Raw genomic sequence first — 10,000 nt, forward strand, 5'->3', positions numbered from 1 at the left:
AAAACACCTGTTGCTATGGTAACCCATCAAAGCCACGCGTGTCCCCAAAACTGAATAAAATCACATGGCGACAGGCAGAAAAATAATATCAATCCTCTCTTTCTGCAATTGATTAAACAGATCCCACTATTGCTTACATAACAAAAAGGTCCGTTTCAACAGGCTAATAACAGGTTAAAAAAGGACATAAGGCTGTCCTTAACTGTCCTTATTCAAGAACAGGAGAACAAAGCTTCCGTCTGCAAAGACTTGGTAAGACTTTAGTAAGGCAGCGTTTCTCTTTTTCCTAAGTAGATTAAAATCTTTGTATTTAGTTGAAGATTGCTTTAATGATTCGCGGGGCAGATTAGGCCAGCAAAACGTGTGGAAATAAAAAAATGGTCGAGTTTCAGTATTAATGTCTTTTGCAATACCAAGGTTAACCACGACAGTGACAGCATCATCGTCATCATCATCATCATCGCCACCATCATTATCATGGTGTACTGAAAACTATAAGGTGATCAAAAATCTTTGGTGCTCGCTTGTATACACACCCTCCCCCCTCTCCGCACCCCAACTATCTTTAGTTTTTTTTTTCTCTCTTTCATCAAGTTCCCTTCATCTCCCTTCTCCCTTCCTTCACTCAGACTACACCTCTCTCTCTCTCTCTCTCTCTCTCTCTCTCTCTCTCTCTCTCTCTCTCTCTCTCTCTCTCTCTCTCTCTCTCTCTCTCTCTCTCTCTCTCTCTCTCGGGTCACCAAATATTCTCTCCTTCCCTCCCTCTCTCCCACCTCCAAGACTTTCCTACTCCCTCTGCACCAACAACAATCTCCCTCTTCTCCCTTACCTTCCTCCCTCAACCTCCCCTTTCTCCCTCACTCCCACGTACTTCTCCCTCCGGCCCACCATCAATCTCCCTTTTCTCCCTCTCTTCCACCCCAACATCCCCTTCCACTTCCGTCCACCCAGAGTGTGTATTGTACACGTCAATGTAATTTTATGTGCACACTCTTGTTTACTCTACGCTCGTGTTTGTGTGTACATTTGTACTAAACACGTGTACATACAGATGCAGGCACGAGCTTATATCATCAGGCTCTTAGCGGGTTAAGTAATTAAACCTCTTATGTATATTGGTTTTACTTAATTTCCAGGTGTCAAACATGCCTTTTAATATACGAGAACGATTGTATATATATATATATATATATATATATATATATATATATATATATATATATATATATATATACACATACATATATATATTCTTCTTTTTTAGTTTTTCAACCCCAGTTACGCGCTCTGCGAGGTGACTAAGTGCGACAGCCTCTGTTCGTGTTCATCAATTCAAGACCATGTTATATCCCTACTGCCGTTACGCGTTGGCTCCTAAGCGGGATCCGAACCACCATCCATTAAAGAAACTACTTTGATTAATCAGCAATGGAATTTGTACATTTACATACTCAATAGCTATGGTACTTCAAGATTCACAATATAAAGAAGTTTACATTTTTTCTCTTTCTCCACTCTTTTTCTTTATCTTTTCTTCCTTCTCTTCTCTTTTTCTCACTCTTTTTGTATAGTTTTTCCATGCAATGCATGGAGGGGAATATTTTCTCCTCTTCCCCTTCCGTCTCTTCCCTTTTGTCCTCTATTTCATTTCTTTCCTCTTCCTCCTCCTCCTCCTCCTTTCACCTCCACTCCTCTTCCTCTTTTTCCTCCCATTCTTCTTCTTCCTCCTCCTCTCCCATCCAGTCTCCTAAAGCCAAGTTCCCTCCTTCTTACTCTCCCTCCCTCCCTCCTCCTCCTCTTCCTCCTCCCATTCTTCTTCTTCCTCCTCCTCTCTCACCCAATCTCCTAAGGTCAAGTTCCCTCCTTCTTCCTCTCCCTCCTCCTCCTCCTCCTCTTCCTCTTCCTCCTCCCATTCTTCTTCTTCCTCCTCCTCTCTCACCCAATCTCCTAAGGTCAAGTTCCCTCCTTCTTCCTCTCCCTCCTCCTCTTCTTCCTCCTCCCATTCTTCTTCTTCCTCCTCCTCTCTCACTCCCTCCTCCTCCTCTTCTTCCTCCCATTCTTCTTCTTCCTCCTCCTCTCTCACCAAATCTCCTAAGGTCAAGTTCCCTCCTCCTCCTCCTCCTCCTCCTCTCCCCTTTGTTCATCTGATCTCCTCTCCCCAGCATCCACTCCCATCATTCTTTGGCCCCTTCCAGTCAAACCTTCTCCCCCCTTCCCCCCGCCCTCGCCTCACCCTTTCCTTCCCCCCCCACTCCGTCACCTCGCCTCTCCCTCTTCCCCCCTCTCCCTCACCCGTAAGAATAAAACCTCGTCCCTTTGAAATACACAAATTACTGGCACCAGTCCTAACTCCCTTGTACGAGGTTAAACCCATTCTTGCGTCCAGCCTTAACCTACTTCTCCCCCATACACACGCACACGCACACACACACACACACACACACACACACACACACACACACACACACACATATATATATATATATATGCATATATCGGTATATATATATATATATATATATTATATATATATATATATATATATATATATAAATCGATGTATTTACAAGATCTAGTGTGACAAGAACGGGATCCTTCCCCGGTCCACGGTCGCGTCCAGCATGAGGAGGAGGAGGAGGAGGAGGGGGAGGAGTTGAAAGAAGAGCAGAGGAGGAGGAGGAGGAGGATGTAGCCCGTGGCCATCTTTCCCTCGACCAAAATATCAACGACTTCATAAAACTTGGACGTTTCTCATCCAATTCGGCTTCTTGCTCCGGCGCCATAAAACTCCTGGAGCCAAATACCCCCCCCCTTCCCCCCTCCCCCGTTTCAAGGCACTCAAAATATACCCCCATAAATCATTACAGACTCCTAGCTCCCCTTAACTCCCCCATAACTACTCCCCCATTACTATCTCTACCCCCCACTTGTGAATGATCCTCCCCCACCCTCTTCTTCCACTTCCACCTCTTTGCTCCACTCCCTGTGTACCCTTCCACCCTCTCCTTCTACCCACGTTTCCCTCCACCTCTTCTTCCCCCCAAGCAAATTGCACCCTCATGTCCCCCCCATCTCCTGATGTCTCCAAGCGTAGTACCTCCCCCCCCCTCCCTACGCCCAATGACATTGGCGACCTCTTTTCCTTTCTTCAAGTCGCCAGACACAAGTGCAAACTCTCCGTCGAGGATAGTTTCGTTCCTGTGCCTGCAAAAGGTCCCCTTTGGCTGAATATACTCGTCTGTGAGGATATTGTGTGTGTGTGCATCAAAACTCGTGGAGTCCTGTCTTTTACTTTCCAATTATCATACCTGGATACAAATATACATAGGGTTCCAACTTAGGATTTAATTCCTTAAGTGAATGTATGTATGTGTGTGTGTGTGTGTGTGTGTGTGTGTGTGTGTGTGTGTGTGTGTGTGTGTGTGTGTGTGTGTGTGTGTGTGTGTGTGTAGAGAGATAGAGATAGAGAAAGAGAGAAAGAGAGACACAGAGAGAGAAAGAGAGAGGGGAGGAGGGGACACAGAGAGACAGAAAGAGACACGAGCTTTCAAATGCAAGCTGAAGACCATCGCCCAGACAAGAGACGATCGTAAAGCTTACGTTTTTATCTAAATGCATACGAGGCCTGGACTCCCTCACTAACTTCTTCCCTTTATACTCCATTCTGTATAGTCCTCAGGCTGCATGGGAGTCATGCAAGAGTCAATAACACTTTGACAGAGGCGGGGAGGACTCTGCCAACTGAATAAAGTTACCTGAAATTTGTTAAATTACAAAGACGAAACAATACATACATACATATATATACATATGTATATATATATATATATATATATATATATATATATATATATATATATATTCTTCATTAAGACATTGTCTTTACGTCTTGAGATGGTCTTAATCTCTTCTGTAAGACCTGAGATTATTTCTCCTTAGGAGGTCGTCTGTGCTGCCAAGTAACTGTTTCGAGTCTCCCTGGCCCTTCTTCATTGGCGTAGGTTTGTATTGTGGTCGTCTCCGAGGCAAAAGAAATAATGAACTGGATTCGTCCCTGATGTCGGTTGGCTAGTGTCGTGTAATCTCTCACCGTGTTCGTGTTGCTTTTGCCCAGGGGTCGAGTTCCTCTCACGCTCGGTAATGATAAAGAGTCACACGTCTCAATGTCCAAACTCGGGTTCATCTCTTTGTTGGATAGGGCTTCTAGGATGTGGATACAACGTGTATCTTGGCATGCTGGTGTGATGTCTGTATTTTCTACTAGTATTTCTATTGTCAGGGCTTTCTGGTGTTCCTGTCGTAAATTATTTTTGGGGGATCCAGATGTGAGATGGTAGGAAAGGCTTCTTCTACTCAGTTTGGTCGTTGTCAGGCCGAAATGATGTCTATTTTCTACTAGTATTTCTATTGTCAGGGCTTTCTGGTGTACCTGTCGTAATTGATTTTTAGGGGCTCCAGATGTGAGATGGTAGGAAAGGCTTCTTCCACTCGGTCGTTGTCATGCCGATATAGGTTGAGGGGAGGGTTTCACAGTCCCCTTGGGTGCAAGTGAATCTATATACGACATGTAACCGCTTGGCTGGCTGTTTCTTCTGGGACTGTTACGTAGTAAAATGGGGCCCAGTTTTCTTGCTTCTCTAATATATTATGAGGCGTAATATCTTTTCGGAATTTCCTGGCTTTACGTTTCTTTGGCAACACATGTGACCTCCTGTGGAGGAATCATCTCAGCTCTTACGAAAGAGATCAAGACCATCTTAAGACACGAAGAGAATGTCTTAGAGAAGATCAATAATGCTGATTTAGCAGTCACGTTTAATTCTACTTGTTTGAACGAAGATCTCCTGCCCATTCACACCATTAATTTCACACTGCACCACATATTAACACCAATACCGTTTCCTTCACAGGATAAGAAAACACCAAGAGGTTCCTGGACACCATAGCGCAAGACCAACACCATCCTCACTACACCATATAGGGACAAGATCAGCACAATTCTCACTATACCAGAAGAGTAACACCAATATCCCGAACCACAATGCCGTGGAATATCACCATTTCTGGCTACACCAAGTAGCAATGAAATCAGTTATCATATGAGGATTTTTGCTGAATGTCAGCGTCGCTCTCCCTCTCTCTCTCTCTCTCTCTCTCCCTCTCTCTCTCTCTCTCTCTCTCTCAGAAATGATATATTTTAATATTAGCTTCCTTAATTTTTGGTGCAGGTACATATTCAGTATGGTTGGGTTGATTACAGACTCCTTTCCATCGGTTCCCAATTCACATTCGTACACTTCACACCATCACAACAACCTTACTGAGTTGGACTTTGCCACCAGACAGTGAGGTCCAGAGGCTCCGTCTTCCCACAGGGGATACTGTGGTGGTCCTGCAGAGCTTTCGATTTTAATCAAGATTTTTCTGGATGTCCTTCTAGGATGTTCGCATTAAAGAAACACCGTACGACGGTTAGGATCGAAAGTGACTGTTGGAACTCTGTCATGTACGTTAAACAACATTCACCCGTTGTTGTTGTTGTTATTGTTGTTGTTGTTTGTAGTGGTAGTGATCATGTTTGTCGTGCTGGTGGTGATATCAATGATATCTACCTCTATCTACCGGACTCTTACAGTGAAGGTGATAGCAGGGGTAGTGATGAGGGTGATGGTGTTGTTGTTGCTGTTGTTGTTGTTGTCGTTGTTGTTACTGATATTAATGTTGGTGGTGGCAGTGGCAACAGCGATCCTCTTACACACATGCTCCCTCCGGGAATTCCCTTGGTTTTTGAAAGGCTATATTCTTTGTTGCAAAAGTTGCCGCCATGTTGCAGAGTCCAATGCGTAGCGTTGATTGCCATTTCGGAGCTTTGAACTTTTTTCCAAGTGTCTCTTAAGCTGCAGCCTTTTTTTCTTTTTCTTTTTTTCATTATTACTTGTATTGGTGTTCTTATGGTCATTACAACGTTGTGACACTTCCTAGCACTGTGGATAGTTTGTAATGAAAAATAAAAATATTAGATAAACGAATGTATAAATGAATAAATAAATAAATAAAAACACTTGCAGCGACCCGCAGGCTCCTAAGAAGAACTCTTGTATGTTCCAGAACCTGTGGAAGCACTGGAAGCACCTTCTACCTTCCAGAACGTCTTGGACGGTTCCGAAGTCGAGGCATGGTAATCACTCAAGAAATAAAAAACCACTTCACGAAATGACCCAACACTATCGAACTACGCCTGACCCTCGTGTGGAGGACGACCTCGAGGTGGCTGGAGACCCAAGTGGGAGATCAGCCTCCTCCCCATCATCCTCCGTGGCACGACAACAAGTCTCTTGGTTAGCTTTTGTACTTATACAACTTGCCGCCAGGTGATTTATTTCAATAAAAAGTAGAGTGTGAAGGGGTGGAGGGGGAGAGCAAAGACCCTCCCTGAGCTAATAAAACAAATGGGGGGGGGGGACAAGGGCAAGCTAAAGCATAAGGCCACCATCCCTCCCTCCTTCCTTCCTTCCTTCCTCCCCCCCCCCCTCCTCGGCGGCAGGACGGGTCTTTGTGGGACTCCGCGGCTTTGCCCGAAGAATAAATTTGCGTATGATCGCTGCTACATCGCTAGAGACTTACGCTGTTGCCGTAATTGCATTCTTGCACAAGTTGCTGAATTATTGTCTCGCCGCCTCCGCCGCCGCCGCCGCCGCGAGGAGGAGGAGGAGGAGGAGGAAGAGGAGAAGGACGAACGGCAAGGGGGAAACCTTGTTAAAGAGATGTTGGAAGCCGGGCAATAGGGGGTCTCTCTCTCTCTCTCTCTCTCTCTCTCTCTCTCTCTCTCTCTCTCTCTCTCTCTCTCTCTCTCTCCTATGCTGAAAGTGCTGAACTTAAGCCAGTCAGTTGCAATTACATTTGATATGCGAGCCATGAAATGAAGGGCCTCTTGAATGATTTCCTTAGTTTCAGTCCCTTTCAGCACTACGGGCACAGGGTCCTTAATTTTCAGTAATCCCTTCCTTCAGAGGGCCACCCACATCTGAATGAAATCGTCTAAAGCTTGAAGGAAAATGTATACAATGACTCATTATTAAAGATTACAATGATTTTTGTGTATGCTAGACCACGATCACATACACAAACACATAGAGGAGGAGAAGAAGAAGAAGAAGAAGAAGAAGAAGAAGAAGAAGAAGAAGAAGGAGAAGAAGAAGAATAAAAAGAAGAAGAAGAAGAGGAAGAAGAGGAAGAAGAAGAAGAAGAGGAAGAAGAGGAAGAAGAGGAAGAAGAAGAAGAAGAAGAAGAAAAAGAAGAAAAAGAATAAAAAGAAGGAGAAGAAGAAGAAGAAGAAGAAGAAGAGGAAGAAGAAGAAGAAGAAGAAGAAGAAGAAGAAGAAGAAGAAGAAGAAATCCCGTGGTTTTCAAGCCCAGCAACACCCAACCGCTCATGACATACAAGGCAACCGCGGCTTTGGAAAACAGTGGGCAACCCGCGTCCCATCATCATCAACAAAGCGGACAAGCGGGAAGCAAGGGAACCTCAACAACAATAACAACAACAGAGGTCACCCTGTCCTCGGAAATATCTTTCACAAAACTATGTACCTGGTAACCCCCACCTCCTCCTCCTTCTCCTCCTCCTCTTCCACTACCTCCCTTCTTCCTCTTCTTCTCCTCGACTGAACCTTTCACTTCCTATCGCTTCCTCCTCCCCTTCCCTTCCCTTCCCCCTTCATCTTCTCGCTTCATTTCCCCCTTCTCCTTCTCTTCCTCCATATGTCCTCCTCCTGTTGCCTTTTCCTCTCCACCCCCTGCATTCCTTTCTTCCTTCAAAATACAGCCATACTGGCCGGATCGAAAATGTCGAAGCTTTCCAAATTGAATTTCTTATGCCTTGCATTCAGTTCCTACGTCATCTACCCAAAGATAATGACGTCATAAAGCATCATATGACGTCACAAATGCATTCTATGACGTTGACCTCGCGTTGAAGTCACTGAGTCACAGAACAGAGTCTCCTGTCTGATTGCTCCTTTACTGAAGACCTTTGACCTTTCTTTGGACTGATGACCTCTCTTGACCCGAGTTCGTCTCTCTTGAATCATCCCGTTATCGCCTGCGGAGCCAGCCAGGTCCTTCCATACTTTAGTCTATGGTAAAGTTTTACAAGATCACAGTATGGCATTTTCCTAATCTAACGCAGTGCAACCTAGCATAGAATCATCTAACTCAATATAATCTAACTTAGTGTAACGTATAACAATGTAACCTATCCTTTTGTAACCTAATACAACTTAACCTAACCTAACCTAATATGATATCATTAGGTTCTCCACATTAGAGAAACTTACTTGCACCTTCTTCCTGCGCATTTGCATACAGAGCTGTTGATCCCCCTATCACATCCATCAACACCTTTTCCATTCGGTACTACCTAGGTCAGCTCAGGTAGTACCCTCGGGGAACTACCAGGTCGTAGTCCAGGTCGTTCCTTTTGTATGGTCTGGTTGGCTCAAAGCCGTCATCTTTGCTTCATAATAAACAGTCGCTAAGGTAAACGTTCGAGTCTTTGCGGTATCCACCCCGCCCTCCCACTAAAAAAAAATGAGTTCAAAAGTTATAAAAGCAAAGAGAATGGAAGAAAAGAGTAAATGTGAGAGTGAACAATGTAGGAGGAGGAGATGGGAAACAACGAAAATACTAAATTGAAGAGACTGAGAAAGGAGAATGGAAGATGGAGGGGAGGAAGGAGAGGAAAACGAAAGAGTAAAAGATGCGAGTAATGGAAATGAGAAGCGAGAGGGGGGAAACACCAAAGGAGAAGGAGAGTGAAGAAGAAGAAGAAGAAGAAGAGAGAGAAAGAGAGAGAGAGAAAGAGAGAGAGAGAAAGAGAGAGAGAGAAAGAGAGAGAGGAGGAGAAAAAGAAAGAGAAAGGAAGAGAAAGAAAGAAAGAGAGAGAGAGAGGGAGAGAGAGAGAGAGATGAATAAGAGAGGAAAATAGAGAAAAAGAAAAAGAGGAAAAAAAAAAGAATAGGCACCACTAGTGTGAAACAGTTCTCAGTGTACAAACGTTACCAAACATTCAGTCTAGATCCTTAGTGGGTTATTCCTCACCATTTAGTATGTACACACACACACACACACACACACACACACACACACACATATATATATATATATTATGTATATATGTTGTGGAATGAATCACAATATATACATACATACCAATATATATATATATATATATATATATATATATATATATATTACATAACTCATCATTAAATTTCAGTATACTCATCTTCATTATGATCTTCCTCAGCCCTTTTCGTGGATATAGTTTAGACATCATTTACTGTACTAAGTCTACTCACTTTCTGTAGTTTAACCCCAAACTCAAAGCAAGTTTATTCGTCCAGACCATCTTATTCGTTAGAGGGCTTACCTGTAAAGAAAAAAAATAGAATATGAATGATATATTCAGAACACTTATATGTATACATGATATAAGCCTTTATATATATATATATACAAGAGGAATCCAAGGACGTATATATATCAAGGACTATATATCGCGAGAAAGCCTTGACAAATAGATGGACAAATAAATAGATGAATAAAAGACTTTCACCAGAGGGCAACATGTTCATCTGTATTTTTTTTTTTTTTTGAGAAATTGAAAAAGTCACCTTCTATTTCACAATTCACAACCCTTTTGGTTCCATACAGCACATATATACGTGCCCATCCACATACACATGTATATACATACATACACACACACACACACACATATATATATATATATATGTATATATATATACATACAATCACAATATACATACGTACATAATATACACACGTACACAATATACATACAAACACAATATATATACATACAGACCTATACAAAAACATTACAACAGTGTTTGTTAAATACATTATATAAAGATTTTTTTCTTGGTGAATTAGTTCTTTGGAAGACATCACTACACTAGTGATTTATTCCACAGCAT

The 10,000-nt window shown here is 42.9% G+C and overlaps 1 protein-coding gene across 7 annotated transcripts in view; it reads right to left on the reverse strand.

The window, feature by feature from the left end:
• Camta (Calmodulin-binding transcription activator) overlaps positions 1 to 10,000 on the reverse strand; it is a 404,381-nt gene that overhangs the window by 200,666 nt on the left and 193,715 nt on the right. The window lies entirely within an intron of this gene.

The sequence above is a fragment of the Oratosquilla oratoria genome, chromosome 41, assembly GCF_046742065.1.
Source record: "Oratosquilla oratoria isolate Oo_2021 chromosome 41, ASM4674206v1, whole genome shotgun sequence".
Taxonomy (NCBI): Eukaryota; Metazoa; Arthropoda; class Malacostraca; order Stomatopoda; family Squillidae; genus Oratosquilla; species Oratosquilla oratoria.